At 39.1% G+C, this 19,303-nt stretch overlaps 1 protein-coding gene across 1 annotated transcript in view; it reads left to right on the top strand.

Annotated features, from left to right (window-relative positions):
- The window catches only part of LOC150110685 (influenza virus NS1A-binding protein homolog), a 281,744-nt gene that overhangs the window by 130,051 nt on the left and 132,390 nt on the right, over window positions 1-19,303 (top strand). The window lies entirely within an intron of this gene.

Here is a 19,303-nt window from a genome sequence, read left to right as displayed (position 1 = left end):
AAACTTAACACATGAGTAAGTGGGAGAGTGATTGCACGATGCTGAATGTAGTTCCCCCCCCCCCCCAGTGTTTAATGTGTTTAATAATAGTGGGCTAATGAACACAAGGTGTATGGGAGGTTGTGGAATGAAGGGGGGGGGGAGAGTATTACAGTTCGTGTATACTAATGCCAGAAGCATTTGGGATAAGAGTGAGGAGTTTTTGGCATTGGTTAGTTCAGCCTGGCTTGAGTTATAGGCATTAGCAAGATTTGGTTGATAAAAGGATACAATCTAAGGAGTAGTATAGTATTTTCAGAGAGACAGACAAAACAGAATGGAAGGAAGGGTTGTGTTAATGATAGCAGAATTGAAGCCAAAAAGAGCAGAAGCACAGCTGATATACAGAGATGCAGAGAGCAGTTCGTTTGAGACTATTTAAGATAGACTATACATAAGAAAAATGAATTTATGCAGCTGCTAAGATATATTTACCTGAGATAACACGTAATGGAGAGGACATCAGATTTTGAGAATGCTGGATCTGGTATATTACATTAGAGTACTTAGCAGTAACCAATGCAGCATGCTGCCTCCACTGGTGGAAAGTGTGTGTGTGTGTGTGGAATTACAAAGCAGTTGATTATGATATACTGAGGAGTCAGCTTAGAGCAGTGATATGGTATAAGAATTTGGAGGGGAGAGATATTAACAGTTCATAGGAGATGTTCAATGAATGTTTGAAGAAGACAATATCAGACTGTATACCTAGAGTCAGGAAGATAATTCAAGAGTTAGATGGATGAATGGCATCAATAAGCAGGAGTTGCAGAAAAGTGGAGAGAATATAAAGAAAAGGTGAGCAGCAGGTCCAAGAACAGTAACAAGGCAGAGATAAGAAGGATGACTAGTATGATTAGGAATGCCAAAGCTAATTACTAGAGGAAGCTAACTGATGAGGCCAAAGAAAATCTCAAAGAATTCTTTTGCTGTGTGATGATTAAAAAAAAGAATGATAATGAGTGCTGATGGAAAGAAGATAGCAGAAGCAAATGAAATAGTTGAATTACTGAGTGATCATTTTGCAAGAGTGTACCATCCAGTTGGAGATATTCCACTGCCAGATGTGACATTGACTGTCTGAAGAAAACATCAGCAAACAACGGATTATAATTCCTTAATCATTCTCTTTATCATTATATACAAATTAAATAGTAGTGGCCCTAGTACAGATCCAGTAGACACTCCACTAGTCACCCACCATTCTGCTGGATTCTACTCCACAATATACTCTACTCACTTTGGTGTTTATCATCAGCCATCCCTCTATCCTTATCACCAGTTTCATATTCCATTCCCATTTCTCCAACTTATGTAATATTTTTTCACAGTGGTGCACCCAGGATTTAATCTTTGGGGGGGGGGGGGGAAGTTGAACAGATAAAAATATTTTTAATGCAATGAATTTGCATTAAAAATATTTTTATCCGTTCAACTAAAATTCATTAAATTTTATTCATTCAATAAAATTCATAAAACAAAATTCATTAGGTGATTACAAAAATTTATTTAAAGAATAAAATCCAGTTTTCTTTTCTTTTTACAAAGCTCTTGAATTATTTCAGTGGTGGTTACATTAACCTCTCTGTGTATATACAGCAAAACCAGTCCGTTCAATCATGATTGTGTCATGATAGATCTTAAATATGTTTTTAAAAGGCGTAAGTTGGAAAATAAACTTTTCACTGACACATGTTGTTACCCGAAGAATTGCAAATATTTTTAATAAGTTATAGATGTTAGGATATATCATTTTGTCATACTTTGAAACTGCATCAACAGCATTTTTGCATGGAGCTATTGCAAACGGTTTTTCAAATTTCTTTTACCACAACTTGAATTCGCCGTTCAAAACTGCTGAATTTGTATAAGGCAAATCACCGGCATAAAATTCACACAACTGACAAATTTTCCATTGCACTTGCTGTTGGAGCATCTTTTCCATTTGGTAGAAGAGGAAAAAAATTTTCAAAATGTTGCGGTGCCGAGTGTTGACTCAACTTCAGGAACTCAACGTTCCTGAAGTTGAGTCAATATTTGGTCAATAAATGGGATGAAAATAGTTCTCCTGAAATACTCTTCTACAGAATGGGCTGGAACATTGGACCTTAATGTTTGTTTTGATGTAGTCCTTGGCATTTTAATGTCAATATTAAAATTATTGGCTTTTATATATGCTTCATTGTAAATATCTTTAAATGAAGAATCTGGTGTTTCACGAATGGTATTTAATTGAGACACAACATCATCAACAAAATTTAGGGCAATTAAGAGGTTAATGTCAGATTTTTGCATTATTTTAGACAATGGTAAAGTGTATGCAAATATTTTTGTAAGCTAAATAAAGATATTATAAAACCAAATTCACACAATGAATTATTCAAAAGTTTTGCATTAGAGGATGAGTCTCTGTCTTCCCAAGAAATGATTGTTTCAAGACTATGAATCACTGCATCATATAATTCCATCATGGCCATGATGGCTTCATGGCGTTCCACCCACCTAGTCGGGCAAACTTGGCGTAGTTTCTGTCTCTTAGTATCTGGTGTATATTTATCAATGTTGTCAACAAGGACATCCTGTCTCTTAGTGGTATTGAAGAAATTGTGTACCTTTTCAATTATGCCAATGCATTTCTTATTTCAGTCACAGATACAGCATTTCCAATTGCCAAATTCAAACTATGTGATGCACAATGAACATATAAAGCTTGTGGATATATAGCTGATATGTGAGATTGGACACCATTAAACTTTCTGCTCATTGATGCACACCGTCGTAACCTTGTCCACGTAAATATGACAAATCGATGCCATAATTATTAAACTTTGTAATATTTTGTCAGATAAGTTTTTTCCTGTAGTGCTTGTTACAGGAACAAATTGTAAAAATTGTTCACAAACTTTGTTGTCATTTTCTTCATCTATATACCTGGCACACAAGGAAAGATGTTCAGTGGTAGAAATGTCACAAGTTTCATCGGCAAGAATTAAAAACATTTCACCGAATTAATTTTTTCGACAAAACAGTTCAAAATGATTTCATTACATGCATTTATAATTTGATTTTGTATGTTCCAGCTAATGTAGGTAGCATTTTTGGTAGAATGTTTAAAATGTTCAGCCAAGTTTTCATCGCCCGTATCAATTCTCGTTCTCAACAAAGCTTGAAAATTGCCTTCAGCGATGATTGGCTCATGTTCAAATGAAAATTCTCTGTAATCACGATGTCCTCTCAAGGGTTTATTTTGCCACCCACTTTTATAATCGGCTCTAATTGATTCCGATTAACTGCAGCTTGTGATGCACTATCTACATCAATTTGTCGATTGATTGGAATACATTTTCCATCTCGAATATTGTTTAGCCTTTTAAGTCATAACAGCCGTTATATGATATTTTGTTTTTTGATGATTATTAAATTTCTCAATGGCTTTCTTCCAATTATTATAATCTTGCGTAACTAACTGCCCAGGTACTTCAGATTTAGATTTTCCAACATTAGCAGGCACAAAAAACACACAATATTTACAGTACTCACTGTTTTCAACTTGAGAGTACACAAGCCATTTAAATTTTTCAAACCATGTGTACTGAAAACTTCGGTTGTGAATTGCAGCACAGGTTACAGGAAAATTAAAATTTGGTTCTGGTTTCCACAACTTGTTCACAATATCTAAATTATCATCAGAATTAAATGTTTGTTCTTTCAACAATGCGATGTCATGAGAATTATTAATAACTAAGGAAGTACTTTCTTCTGGATAATTGACTAACTGGCACACCAAGGGAGGGAGCCTTGGCCTCCCTTGGTGTGCCACTGCTTTTTCATGTGCTATTGTGTTAGTTGATTGCACACACTCCACCACTGTTGTGATGGAGTGTAGCCATTTTCCTTAGCCAACTCAGTTGTCACTATATAAAATAAGTTAATTATCGCAGAACCTGCCTTTTCACAATCACTGCTTTAAATATTTTTAATTGCTGCTTATGAGATACTAATTGGTCTGTAATTTTCTGCTTCTGTCTTGGAGCCTCCTTTATGTAACAGAACTATCTTATCCTCTTTCCACAACCTTAGAACCTTGCCAGAGCTCAGACTTAGATTAAACAGCTTGGTGGCATTACCAGTTCTTTTGCAAATTCTCATAGCACATGGTCAGACATACCATCAGATCCCACACTTGTACTTATTCGCATTGATATTTCTGAGCACTTTGTCTGTCTGAATTTTCACATCAGCGGTTGCAGTATCTCCATTGGATAATACATTATCATTTTCTGATACGTATCCTGAAGGGGTATAGAGGTTATTGACAATACTACATCATTAAGTTTACATTGTTATTAATCTCCTATCATCAATTTTCCTCCAAATTAGTGTATTAGTTATCAGCACTCCAATATTGTCATTTATAACATTTTCTTCTAAGGCACTATTGACTGAATTAATCTGCCAAGATCTTGGTCTTCTTCTGGATCCCTTTCTTGCCATCATGGCATTAAACATCTGCCTTGATAACCTTTCCCATTCTGTTTAAGTGACCATACCACCTTAGCCATGAAATTGTTAGCATTCAATTTCGTGAATGCTAACAATCTCGAGTTCTTTCTTGATATTTTCATTATTAATGTGATACCACCTGTTCAGGGGCCCCTAATTTTTCTCAGAACTCTCATATATGTGGGCTCTAATTTTTGATCAGATGTCATTTATTTCTAACCCAACTCTCAGATCTGTAACTACAGTGTATTATATAGTGCTAATTGAGTCTTTTGGCTAATTTCTCTCTTATTCCACATAAAATTTATGCAGTTAGCAGCCCATCATACAGCTTTACTTATTCTGTTGTCTATTTCCATATTTAATATGTCATCTTTGTGCCAAAAAAACTGTGCCAAAACAAGCTGAAATTTTCTTGTTCTATAGTTTCTCCATTGTAGCTGAAGTTAAGTTTTCTAGGTTCCTGCCTGTTTTCATATTTATTATTGATTTTCTTGTCAAATTTGTTGCAGCTGTTATTCAATTCATTCAGAATCCTGGAGACTTGCACTGGATGTTTCCATCACAGCATCATATCTCCAGTTCTAATTCTAGGTCTAATGTTATGTTCTTTCATAATCTGATTTTATATAATCTCACATCTGATTTTATAATAAACCATCTTCCTGTAATCCTTTTAATTCTGACAGATTAAATTATAAACCATTTACCTTGTGTAATTGTAGCGTTTTGAAAAGTTTTTCTCTGGGCACCTTGTCATGTGTCTTTTCCAGATCCACAGAACTTAAGTACAGATCCTTGCTATATTCCTATGATTTACCAATTATTTGCTGTAAGTAAATACGATCTTGACAATCTCTATTTGATTTTAACCTAACTTGTTCTTTGAGTTCCACGATTTGTTTTACAGCCTCTTCTCACGTATGCTTGCATAAATAAATCTTGCATGGAAAACTTAGTAGAAAAATTCCTCTGTAATTCTCACATTCAGCTTTATTCTCCTCTTTATAGATTGGACCTATGAGAGTTCAATTCCAGTCATCTGGAATTGACTTCTGACTAGGCTCTCTAAATTATGTAGTATAGAGCCTAGTCACAAGGCCACAGTTCTGAGATTTCTGGTTGCATATTGTCTACTCCAGCTTCCTTTCTACATTTCTAGCTTTTGAGCTTTTTCTACCTCGACTATTGATATGTACTCCTGTTTGCATTCCTCTTGGATATTTGCTACTACCACTTTCATTTAACAGTCTTTCTAGATGTCTGCAGTAATTACTGCAGACATCTAGAATAACCTTATCTTCATTTTCCACTTTGATGATACACCACTGCAAAATGATCATTTAACATCTTAGCTATTTCTTCTGCTTCTGTCACTTTCTTACCATCAGCACTGATTAAAGTTATCCTTCCATAATTGTTCTTCCTCTGACTCACTACATAGTGAAAAGACTCTTCAAGATTTCCTTTGACCTGCTTAGCTAATTTCCTCTTCTTCTTTTGCAGCTTATCCCACTTAAGTATGGTCACTGTTTTTAGTGAGTCTCCTCCACATCCTCCTGTCTTTGGCTGTGATCACATCCAAGTTTTTCATCCTCAAGTCCTCCTCTATCCAGCTCCTTCCATCTCTTCTTTGGCCACCCGCACTGCCTCCTCCCTGCACATCCATCTGCATGACCTTTCTTCCCACATACTCGTCCTCCCTCCTCATCCATGACCAGACCATCTCAACCTTGCCTCCTGTATCTTGACTCCTAAGTTCGTAACTTTCACCATTCCCCTTACATAGTCATTTCTCAGACGATCCTTTCTAGTCACACTGCACATCCACCTAAGCATTCTCATCTCCACTGCCTCCATCCTGCTGATGTTATTTTTCCTCAAGGCCACAGTTTCCATTGCATACGTCATAGCTGGTCTCACTACTGTCCTGTAGATTTTGTCTTTTAGATTGATCGGCACTCCAGCCATCTGTCTCCATTTCCTCCATCCAGTTTGTATCCTGAATTCCACTTCCTTCTCAGCCTCTCCATCCTCTTTTATTGTTGAACCTAAGTATCTAAAGTCCCTAACCTTCCTGATGACATTTCCAGCTCCAGCTCTTAGCTGCCATCCACTTTACAACACATATACTCTGTCTTACTTCTGCTCAGTCTCATACCCCTCTCTCTCTCTCTCTCTCTCTCTCTCCCAGTACTTTCCTCCATCTTTCCAGTTTAGTTGGCACTTCTTCTCTTGATTCTGCACACAGCACGATATCATCTGCATACAACATTGTCCAAGGTGCATCGTCTCTCACCGCCTTCATCACAATATTAAATAGGAATGGACTTAATGCTGACTCTTTATGCAAACCAACTATCACTTGAAAACTTTGTCTCTCTCGGATAGGTCTGAACTCTTGTCTTCACATTTCTGTACATCTCTTGCACCAACCTGACATATTTCTCTGGTACCTTCTTCTCCCTCAGACACCTCCGTACTTCTTACCTTGGCACTCTATTGTATGCTTTCTCTAGATCAATAAACATCAGATGTAACTCCTGTTGTTTCTCTCTAAACTTTTCCATCATCTGCCATAATCCAAAGATAGCATCTGTCTTCGGTCGACCAGGCATGAAGCCAAATTGCTCCTTTGCAATCTCCACCTTCTGCCTCAGTCTTCCATCAAGAACCCTTTCTAGGATTTTCATTGTGTGGGACATAACTTTATTCCTATGTAATTCTTACAGTCTTGTGCATCCCCTTTACCCTTGTAGATAGGGACAAGAGTACTTTCCCTCCACTCCTCAGGTATATTTTCCAGTTGGCAAACTTTTATGAACAGTCCCACAGTAGGTCAATTCCCTCTTTCCCAGTGCCTTCCATGCCTCCACTTGGATCCTGTCAGGGCCCACTAAATTTCTATTCTCATCCTCTTTATGGCCTTCTTCACTTCCACTCTACTGATATTCTGCACCATCCCCTCAGAAGACTGCCCATCTTCTCTGTGAGTCATCGCATTATCCTCATTCAAAAGCCCTTCAAAGTACATTCTCAGTTTGTTTCTTATATTCACATCCCTCCTTAATACTCTTCCTCCAGAGTCTTTGATCTACCTCACATGTAAGATGTCCTTTGATGCCTTATTTCTACATTTTACCAATTGATACATTTTTTCTGTCCTTCCTTTGTTTCTAATTGATCATAAAGATCTTGATATGCTATGGCCTTCACCTGCACAACAACAACTCTCTTGGACCTCTCGTTTTCTCTCTCTGTACTCCTCTGTGTCCTCTTTCACTTCTGCTTTGCCTTCCTCTTAGCTGTCACTGCTTCTTGTACATTATTCCACCACCAACCTTCCTTCTGCTCTCTAATCTTTCCAGATGTTTTGCAAAGTGCCTCGATTGCACAGCTCAGAATTGCTTTTGAATTATGTCTCCACCAATCTTGTACACTTTCTAGTCCAGTTCCTCACACTCTTCTTTTAAGCGAAACCACTTATTGTCTTCATCCCATGGTTTCCAAAGGTTCTTATCTTCGACTTTATTTTAAGTCTGCACACAGCAGCAGCCAGTGTTGCTGCAGCAATTGATCTGTTGGAATTACCTTACAATTTGTTACTTCCTTAAGATGTTTACTTCTAGTCCAAATGTATCTGTGAACTATTGTTAGCATCTTAAATGTTATCAAATGTTCTTCCCTCTTACAGAAAAATTAGTTCACAATTGCCAGATCAAATGCTACCATGAAGTTCACAATCCTTCCTGGTTCATCATTCCCTCTCCATGGCTGCCATGCACTTTTTCACAGTCCCTATTATGTCTTAGTTAATTTCCTCTCATTATCTGATTTAACTGCTGTTACATTTTGTGTTACTCATGGGCTTGCCAATTGAATATTTATATATATTCCTTTTTTTTTTTTTTTTTGCAACTGTTACTTTATGATTCCACTCATCCACTTAACTCTCACTTGGTTTATCTTCCTGTCCCTTGGTATGCAGTCTGATACTGCTTTTCTCAAACAATCTTCAACCATTTCCCATGCACTATTGACATTCTTCCCTTGTAGCTTCTTATGCCATTCCATGGTACCAAGCTGTCTCCTGAGTTTATCATAATGCCAGCTTTCTGGCATTCCCCATCTTAACTGAGAACTCCACATTTAACAACCTTAGGGACAAGCTGCTTGCTCACTTTTTCCAATTGAAGGCAGAGTGACAGCCTTGATTTTGGATATATCTTCTGATGCTATTTCCAGATTTAGGACTCTCAAACCCTGGGTCCATCACCATTCTGCATCACCTCTATCTCACACCAGATTGCCTCAAATGAACCTCCTACTCCTTCTACTTTTACTACCTTATAGCAACATCCGACCAAGTATTTCATTCTATTCTCCTCTATATCACACCGTACTGCCTCAAAACCACTGCTACTATTTCTCCCTTGCATCTCTACCTTGTATGAACATAACTCTTTTACTGTCAGCACTTTACCTCCGTTTTTACCCTTTTTATGTTCATGAAGTACATCATACCCTTGCATCTCTATTCCTGTCAGGATGTCATCATTATTCAACCATGTCTCACTTATTCCAACAATCTTTGGTTGAATGAACTCAATCAATGCAACAATTTTACTCTTCTCTTCTGATTCTTCTAGCATTTGTATACAAACATAACAACTCATTCCTGGATCTATAACAAGTGTTACTGAAACTACTTATTATGTTTCTTCTCCATATCGATGGGATGACCTACATCCCATTCCCTTCTTGTTTACACACACATTCACATCCTCTTTGAGCATAAACATTTCTCACTCTGTGTTGCCCTGAGTCTTCCTGTTTGTCTTGTACATTTGTTCTCTCATTCTCTACACTCATGTTATCTATTTTTTCCATTTATAAGCACTATTTCAATCTCTCTTCCTTTACTCTCTCACTCCTTTCCATCACTTCTTACTTGCTGAGATTCATTCTCTGCACTCATTACTGTCCCTTCCAGCAGCAATCTCTCCAAATCACCGAAGCCATTCAAATGCAGTCCATCACTGTCGTACTGTTCAATTCATCCTTCATACTCATTCCATACATTAACAAATTGCACTGCTTTCTCTTCACACATTTCTGCTAAAGTATCATTCATAATCATAATGAATGATAATAATAATAATGTCATAATGAAATCTAGTCTTGCGTTCTCCTTATTCCCATCAAGTGATTTGTCTGTACTACCATTAACAACTCTTTTGCTTGCTTACTCAAAGCAATTTACTATTTTACGATAAGGTAACAAGTGTGTTAGATAAGGGAGAACCATATATTACCAAATCACTTAAGGAATTGACAACATAGATATGAATATAAATTAAATTATACTTTAATAAACATTTCCGATATTTCGGCAACGTCACACTGCCATCTTCAAAAGGGACTTACAAAAAAAGGCACATGCACATAGGCACTACAACACAGTAACTGAGAATGAAGTGATGAAGCTATTGTTCTCCTAAAAGTCCTGATGGTGCCCTCTAGCGGGCACCATCAGGACTTTTAGGAGAACAATGTAGGTGTTCAGTTGGTGTTCTTGGCCGTTGGGCTGAAGGTCTGCTGATGTAAGCCTCCCAAATTTGAGGCAGTCTCATACAACTAAATTTGTTGAGGTTTGGAGAGTTTCTTATGGCTGAGGCTGATTCCATAAATAGTCTTTCGAATTTGTATTTGCTACTGTGCATTACTGTAGCTTTCTTCCACCGTATTCTGTGGCATGTATCCAGAGCATGGTCTGCAAGACCAGAATGGCTCTACTTGTGAAAACGGATGTAGTCCTTGTGTTCCGAAATTCTGATATTCACTGTCCTGCCTGTTTGGCCAAAGTAAGACAGTTTACGGCTGCAAGGGACCTGGTATACACCAGGTAGGTCTAGGGAAAGTGGTTGGTCTTTAGTGGAGCGGATAAGGGATGCGAATTTTTTGTATGGTCTGTAACAGGAGGTCAAGTCATGTTTTTTTTAAGATTTTAGTAATTTTTTCCGAGGTGCCTCGGATGTAGGTGATGGATTTAGAGTAATCCTTGTTGTGGAGGGGGGAGAGGGGGGGTTGTGTTTTGTAGGTTTCAATATTTTTTGGATTTTTTTTGGGGGGGGGTCTTTGGAGAGTTTCTTATGGCTGAGGCTGATTCCATAAATAGTCTTTCGAATTTGTATTTGCTACTGTGCATTACTGTAGCTTTCTTCCACCGTATTCTGTGGCATGTATCCAGAGCATGGTCTGCAAGACCAGAATGGCTCTACTTGTGAAAACGGATGTAGTCCTTGTGTTCCGAAATTCTGATATTCACTGTCCTGCCTGTTTGGCCAAAGTAAGACAGTTTACGGCTGCAAGGGACCTGGTATACACCAGGTAGGTCTAGGGAAAGTGGTTGGTCTTTAGTGGAGCGGATAAGGGATGCGAATTTTTTGTATGGTCTGTAACAGGAGGTCAAGTCATGTTTTTTTTAAGATTTTAGTAATTTTTTCCGAGGTGCCTCGGATGTAGGTGATGGATTTAGAGTAATCCTTGTTGTGGAGGGGGGAGAGGGGGGGTTGTGTTTTGTAGGTTTCAATATTTTTTGGATTTTTTTTGGGGGGGGGTCTTTGGAGAGTTTCTTATGGCTGAGGCTGATTCCATAAATAGTCTTTCGAATTTGTATTTGCTACTGTGCATTACTGTAGCTTTCTTCCACCGTATTCTGTGGCATGTATCCAGAGCATGGTCTGCAAGACCAGAATGGCTCTACTTGTGAAAACGGATGTAGTCCTTGTGTTCCGAAATTCTGATATTCACTGTCCTGCCTGTTTGGCCAAAGTAAGACAGTTTACGGCTGCAAGGGACCTGGTATACACCAGGTAGGTCTAGGGAAAGTGGTTGGTCTTTAGTGGAGCGGATAAGGGATGCGAATTTTTTGTATGGTCTGTAACAGGAGGTCAAGTCATGTTTTTTTTAAGATTTTAGTAATTTTTTCCGAGGTGCCTCGGATGTAGGTGATGGATTTAGAGTAATCCTTGTTGTGGAGGGGGGAGAGGGGGGGGGTTGTGTTTTGTAGGTTTCAATATTTTTTGGATTTTTTTGGGGGGGGGGTCGCCATTGTCTGAGAAAGTGTTGAGGATGTGATTTAGTTCAGTGTTTAGGGCCATGTCATTAGAACAGATGAGTTTAGCCCTGTTGTATAGTGTTTTTACCACTGCATATTGTTGTGAGGCGGGAAGAATGGTTGGTGAATCTACCTGCCTGTATGGGTGGGTTTTCTATAAACTGAGAAAACCAAGGTTCCATCAGGCTGGCGGGTGGCTAGTGTGTCTAGGAAAGGAAGGCTGTTGTTTTCCTCTTTTTCCAGGGTGAACTTGATTCTGGCATGTTGGTTGTTTAAGTGTGTTAAGAAGGAGTGAAGTGTATCAGAGCCATGTGGCCAAATAGCGAACACATCATCAACGTAGCGAAACTAACGTATCTGCGTTGTCAATTCCTTAAATGATTTAGTAATGCATAACCAACGTGTAAGCATGTCTATGAGAATTACCATCATCCACGGAGATGCATTCGCACGAAAGGCCTGCCACTAGGGTAAAATGAAGTTGTCTAGACAATTAAATCATCTAACTTTCCTAAAACGCTGCCGGGATAATCAGGTAATCAAAAATTGTGTAAAATTCAAGCACCATTTTGTTTCACAAAAAGCTCTCCGTATCTATAACCATGCCAGCTACGCTTTGCTTCGGGAACAAATCGCCGCCATGTGGTTTCTCTTAGCAGACATTAACAAAGCTATTTGTGCTTTTGAAGAAGAGCTTTTGTGCACTTTAAATCATGAGCCTTGGTCAATTGTACATGACGTCTCGTGTACCACTGCAGACAAAGAATTTGAAAAAATACTAGGTTGACAGATGAAAAAATTTGAAAAATTAAAAAAGAACTTGACCGTCAATCCAAAACTTCCTACCAATACCGTAATCAACCTTTCTTCAGTCACCCTGAAGCCTGAAGCACTCAACGTGCTTTCACGTGGCCACAACTTCGGCATTGCTCCTAGAAAAATACCTAGTGAGGATATTATTATTATTATTATTATTATTATTATTATTATTATTACGGGCAGCTCCAAGCAGTCCTTAGACTCATCAAGGGAGGCCCAACATCATCTCAAGAACAACTATTTAACATTCACACAGTATCTATCATACTTCACCTTGAACTCATTTACCGTCATGGCACCCACAATAGACTCTTGCAGCTTATTCCACTCATTTACCACTCTCCAAGTACAAAACCTAACTCTAACACCCTTGCTAACCACACTCTTACCAAGCTTCCATGGATGGCCCCTAGTCCTCCAACTACCAGTCCTATTCTCAAAAATATTTTCTGAATTAATCCTATAGAAACCCTTCAGTAATTTGAATGTCTCAATCATATCACCCCTTTTCCACCTATCAACCAATTTCTGCAGCCCACAAATCTTCAACCTGTTCTTATAAGGTTCATTCCATAGTCCTGCTGTTATCTTGGTCACTCGTCTCTGGATCCTCTCCACCTCCTCCCCATTGAGAAGAAACCCTGGCGCCCATATCTGGGCACAGTAGTCTAGATGGGGGCCTTATCATGGCCCGATACAGAGGAACAATAACCTGTTTATTTCTGCGCCAAAATTTTGACATCCTGTGCCCAGATATGGGCACAGAATGTCAACATTTTGCAAGATGATTTGGATAGTTTGGAGGACTAGGCTAAGGAAAATAGATGTCAGTTTAATGTTGCAAAGTATAAGGTTATGCATTTTGGGATGAAAAGATTAGCAGCAGTATATCACATTGGTAGAACCGTACTGCAGGAGATTGATGAGGTTAGGGATTTGGGAGTGTTGGTGGACAGGGAGTTGAAGTTTAGGGGACATATTGGAAAAGTGGCTAAATCAGCTCATCAAATCACTTGGGTGCTGAAAAATACTTGAACAAGCAGAGATAAACAGGTTATTGTTCCTCTGTATCGAGCCATGATATGGCCCCATCTAGACTACTGTGCCCATATCTGGGCACAGTAGTGATGTACTGCTGTAGCAATGTGATATACTGCTGCTAATCTTTTCACCCGAAAATACATAACCTTACACTTTGCCACATTAAATTGACATCCATTTTCCTTAGCCCAGTCCTCCAAACAATCCAAATCATCTTGCAAAATTTTGACATCCTGTGCACTCACTATTGCTTTACCCAACTTTGCATCATCAGCAAACAAGTGAACACTTCCTCTCAGATCCTTTCCTATATCGTTAATGAACAAATTGAAAAGTAGTGGTCCAAGAACAGAACCCTGCGGCACATCACTAGTCACAGGCCATCTTTTGCACTACGCCTGAATAAACCACTCTCTGATATCTCTCCATCAACCACCCTTCTATCCATCTCACCAACCCTATATCTATCCGCATATGCTGCAGTTTACTGATTAGAATTCCATGTAGTATCCTGTCAAAGGCCTTAGCAAGGTCCAGTAGAATCACTGTAAACCCATTACCCTTATCCAGTTCAGCTGTCACTGTGTTATAAAACGTGAGCAAGTTACTGAGGCATGATCTACCCTTCACAAAACCATGTTGTCCCCCATACAGTATCCCATTTTCATCTATCCAATCCTGTATTTTTCTCTTGACCATTTTCTCCAAGACCTTGACAACATTTCCTGATATGCTGATCGGCCGGTAATTTTCAACAGCAGTCCTGGAACCTTCTTTATGCAGTGGAACTATTTTCCTCTCTTTCCACCCCCTCGAGACTAATCCAGACCCGAGACTCAAATTAAACAAAGTGGTCAAAGGCAATGATAATTCTTTAGCTACTTCTCATACGAGACGAGCTGGTATACCATCCAATCCCGCAGATGAATTGACATTCAGGTTTTGTAATAGACTACTCACCTCCACTTCATTCACCACAATTCCCATATAATCTATTGGTTCATTCATTCCTGCAATGTCACCACCTGGATGATATATTCTTGCAAAGTGCTCGCTCAGTAATTCAACTATATCAACTGATTCGGTTACCTCCCTACCATCGGCATTCTTTAAAATCATTCTGCCATATACATTTTTTTTTTTTACTTGCAACATATCGAAAAAACTGTTTGGGATTCTCTTTAGCCTGCATGGCTAATGTTCTTTCATAATCAGCTTTTGCTTTTCTTACCACACTTGTTACCCTTCTGGCCTGGACTTCATACCGTTCATGTGCCTGCAGGTCACCTTTCTCCTTAAATTCCCTCCACAGTTGTTTCTTTTTTTGCAGCTCAAGCTTAATGGCGTTATTCATCCGTTGAACTCCTACTTGATTTACTATCCGGACTCTAGGTGTACAGTCAGCCATTACCTCCTTCAAAAGTTCCTTAACCGCCTCCCATGTACTATCAACATCCAGCCCTTGCAGTTTTACATGCCATGGCACTGAACCAATCAAACTCCTAAGCTAGTCATACTTCCCAACCCGATAATTCCACATGTACCCTGTCTTAATTGTAAATTCCAAACCTTTAGCCACCTCCCAAGTCAAGACCCTATGATCACTCTCACCAATTGGTGGTAATATGGTCATATTTGTTACAGCCAAATCCTCAGATGTAATTACTAGGTCAAGCACTCTCTGCCCCCTAGTATTTTCCATTCCATGCTGTCGCAGATAATTATCCCTTAATAACTGCATAAAATCCAATTCCTTCCTCCCATGTGTCCTCTCCTCCCTCCAATCAATGCTACCATAGTTGAAATCTCCCATAATAATTACCCTCCTTCCACTCATTTCTTCTATTTGCTTATGCATGCTATCTCCACCATCTTTTCCATCACCTGATCTATAGCAGCACCCAATTCTATATTTTGTTCTGCTATCCTCAATCTCACACCAAATGGCCTGAAATGTGCTCTTTTCTCTATCCTGCAATTCAACTTCTATTCTCCTTGGCTGCAGCTCATCAGCTATCATCAATAATACTCTTCCCCCCATTTTATTCTCCCTGTCATTCCAGAACATGCTATACCCATCACATTCAATCCCACTAGCTATATCATCTTCAGTCAGCCATGTTTCACTAATGCCAATAACCTGTGGTCTGGAAGTGCCAACCAAGGCCAAAAATTCTTTTTTCTTGTTCCTAATACTCTTAGCATTAGTATACATGAATTGCAGACCCCCGTTAGCCCCATCCCTGCCTTATACTAACTATCCCATTCTGATTTGTTGTCCTTATTTGCTCAGGCATATATACTTAATCATAAACTCAACTGCCTCCCTAAGGTCTGCATATCTATTCCCCCCTCCCCCTTAATAAATCTAGTTTCCCTGATTCTGCATATCCACTTCATTCAACAACACTTTTTCAAGTCTCCTGACACCAAATCCATTCAAATGCAAACCATCCATCTTATATAGATCCTTTCGCCCATCGAACTCACTCCACATGTCCGCAAATTCCACACCACTCATCCTGCATAACCCACGCATAAAGTCATTTGCAATTATAGCCCTCCTTCTAAACTCTTCACTGTCATACAGAGGCAAAAGACTAATCATCCTAACTCTCTCACTCTTCTCTTTTGCTACCTCAAACAATTCCTTCAGGTCCTCTATCATTTCCATTTTATCTCCTTTCAAATCATTCGTACATGCCACCACTATCATTTCTTTCACCTCACTGATAGCTTTTGCTCCCTAATAGACTCACTTACGTCCTTAATGGTCGCACCAGGTTGGTACGATTTTGTCAAATTCTCTACTATCACACCTCATACTAACCAATCTCCATACAGCACTTGCTCCTTCATTTTGTTTACGTTCACAATCATACTCTTATTTTTCCTATCATACTTTTTTTTATTTTCTGGTACACTCGGTAGACATTTGTGCATGCGTTCCAGCTGCCGCTTTGCTCTATGTAACGCTCCGCTCAACAGCGCGATCTCACTCATTGCATCTATCTCATCTTTTTTATTATCTGTTAAACCATTAATTTGCTCTGCATTAATATCTTCATTCACACTTTCTACATTCACGCCCTCACAGCTCTTTTGGTACAACCTTGCAATTTCTTATCATATCGCAATTTTCTACATTCTGAAATTTGACAATAATATCACACTCACGACCTGAAACACACTTTAATTCCTCATTTTCCTTACATTTTCTGCACAAATTCACTCCACTATCATCATCTAACCATACTCCAACCGCTCTCCGCAATGCATACATTTTGCAGATAGTACACTGAATAATCTCCTTTATGTTACCATTACTAGCCGCCATTTTTCTTCTTACCGGACCCATGTGCTATCGTATCTTATCGAATTAATAATTGAAACAACACCAAAAATACACAAACAGACACACTAAGATACGAAAAGCAAACAAAACTACGTAATATTCAAGCAAAATTGTCAACGATAACTTAACACTTATCTTATCAGGAGCTTTCAACAAACACTACACACCATGAGTCCCTATGATCCAGATCGAACGCAGAATCCGCTACCTCCCAAATCAAATCGCCAACAATGTAAGACTGGATGTAGCTTGTGTCCTCTCCAAAGCAAGACCACAAAAAACCAACATATCCAACAAATAATATAAAGCTCTGCAGGAAATGAGGAATAATAAAAGAAATAGTTAGCACCAAAGCGGATAAGGGAAATGCAATTGTAGTACTTAACCAAAAGGACTACACAGGTAAGCTTAATGCTTTTCTATTAGATCAGGCTACTTACCTCCGTATCGAATACAATCCCACCAACTCATAAGTTACCAATCTGTTTGTAACTTGTAGATGTTATTAGCACATTAAAGCCCTTTAACTCTATTCCCCCCCCCCCCCGTATTTATGGACTCTCAAAAATATATAAAGAAAATGTGCCATTATGCCCATAGTGGATGGCATTGATTTCCCCACATACAAATTAGCTAAACATTGGGCCAAAGCGCTCACACACTATGCTGGCAACACACCATCACACATAAAAAATAACTCAGCCCACTTCAAAGCCAGCATAGAAAACCTTACACTCCAACATATTGACATAATGGTCAACTTTGACGTCTCCTCCTTATTCACAAATTTCCCACTCAAGGTAACTTTAGAGCTAATCCAAGCTAAATTTTCTCCTGATATCTCAGCCCTATTTCAGTTCACAATGAACTCGGGCTATTTCATTTAGCAGAGAAAATTCTACAAACAAATAGAGGGGACAGACATGGGTTCACCACTCTCCCCCACAAAAACCAACCATATGGCTTCGCTACGTTGATGATGTGTTCGCTATTTGTCCACATGGCTCTGATGATACACTCCTCTCCTTCTTAACACACTTAAACAACCAACACCCCAGAATCAAGTTCACCCTGGAAAAAGAGGAAAATAACAGCCTCCCTTTCCTTGGTTTTCTCAGTTTATAGAAAACCCACCCGTACAAGCAGGTACATTCACCAACAATTCTCCCCCCCCCCCCCTCACAATAATATGGAGTGGTGAAAACACTATACAACAGGGCTAAACTAATCTGTTCTAACGACATGGCCCTAAACACTGAACTAAATCACATCCTCAACACTTTCTCAGACAATGGCGACCCCCCCAAAAAAATCCAAAAAATATTGAAACCTACAAACCACACCCTCCCCCCCCTCTCCACAACAAGGATTACTCTAAATCCATCACCTACATCTGAGGCACCTTGGAAAAAATTACTAAAATCTTAAAAAAAAACATGACTTGACCTCCTGTTACAGACCATACAAAAAATTCGCATCCCTTATCCGCTCCACTAAAGACCAACCACTTCCCCTAGACCTACCTGGTGTATACCAGGTCCCTTGCAGCAGTAAACTGTCTTACTTTGGCCAAACAGGCAGGACAGCGAATATCAGAATTTCGGAACACAAGGACTACATCCGTTTTCACATGGTCTTGCAGACCATGCTCTGGATACACGCCACAGAATACGGTGGAATAAAGCTACAGTAATACACCGTAGCAAATACAAATTCGAAAGACTATTTATGGAATCAGCCTCAGCCCTAAGAAACTCTCCAAACCTCAACAAATTTGGTTGTATGAGACTGCCCCAAATTTGGGAGGCTTACATCAGCAGACCTTCAGCTCAACTGCCAAGAACACCTACTCAGCCTGCTAGGGGGAACCATCAAGACTTTTAGGAGAACAATAGCTTCATCACTTCATTCTTAGTTACTTTGTTGTAGTGCCTACGTGCACGTGCCTTTTTTTGTAAGTTCCTTTTGAAGATGGCAGCGTGATGTGGCCGAAATATCGGAAATATTTATTACAGTGTAATTTAATTTATATTTGTATATACGTTGTCAATTCCTTAAGTGATTTAGTAATGCATAACCAACGTATAAGCCTGTCTATGAGGAGAACCATATACAGTGATATTCTTAGACGTTGCAAAAGTGTTTGATAGATTACAGCAGGATAAGTTGTTGCAGAGGATGGGAACAAATAGTGTATTGGTTAGCTGGATTGGTGATTGGCTCACTGAATGATATCAACAAGTTTGGTATGATGGAGCAGTATCTCAAAAAGATAGGTAAACAGTGGCATTCCTCCAGAGTTCTGTTCTTAAGCTCCTGCTGTTTAACATGTGGACTGACTGGAAATCTTCGGTTGTTTGATGATATGTAGTTGGAGAGAATTATAAGTAGCACTGCTGATGTTAATTCCCTTCAGAAAGATTTGA

The sequence above is a fragment of the Typopeltis vanoorti genome, chromosome 1 (assembly GCF_054136105.1).
Source record: "Typopeltis vanoorti isolate ZY-2024b chromosome 1, IOZ_Tvanoo_1.0, whole genome shotgun sequence".
In the NCBI taxonomy this organism is placed as follows: domain Eukaryota; kingdom Metazoa; phylum Arthropoda; class Arachnida; order Uropygi; family Thelyphonidae; genus Typopeltis; species Typopeltis vanoorti.
Note: the sequence above shows the minus strand (reverse complement) of the source record. Positions and strands in the feature narration are given on the sequence as shown.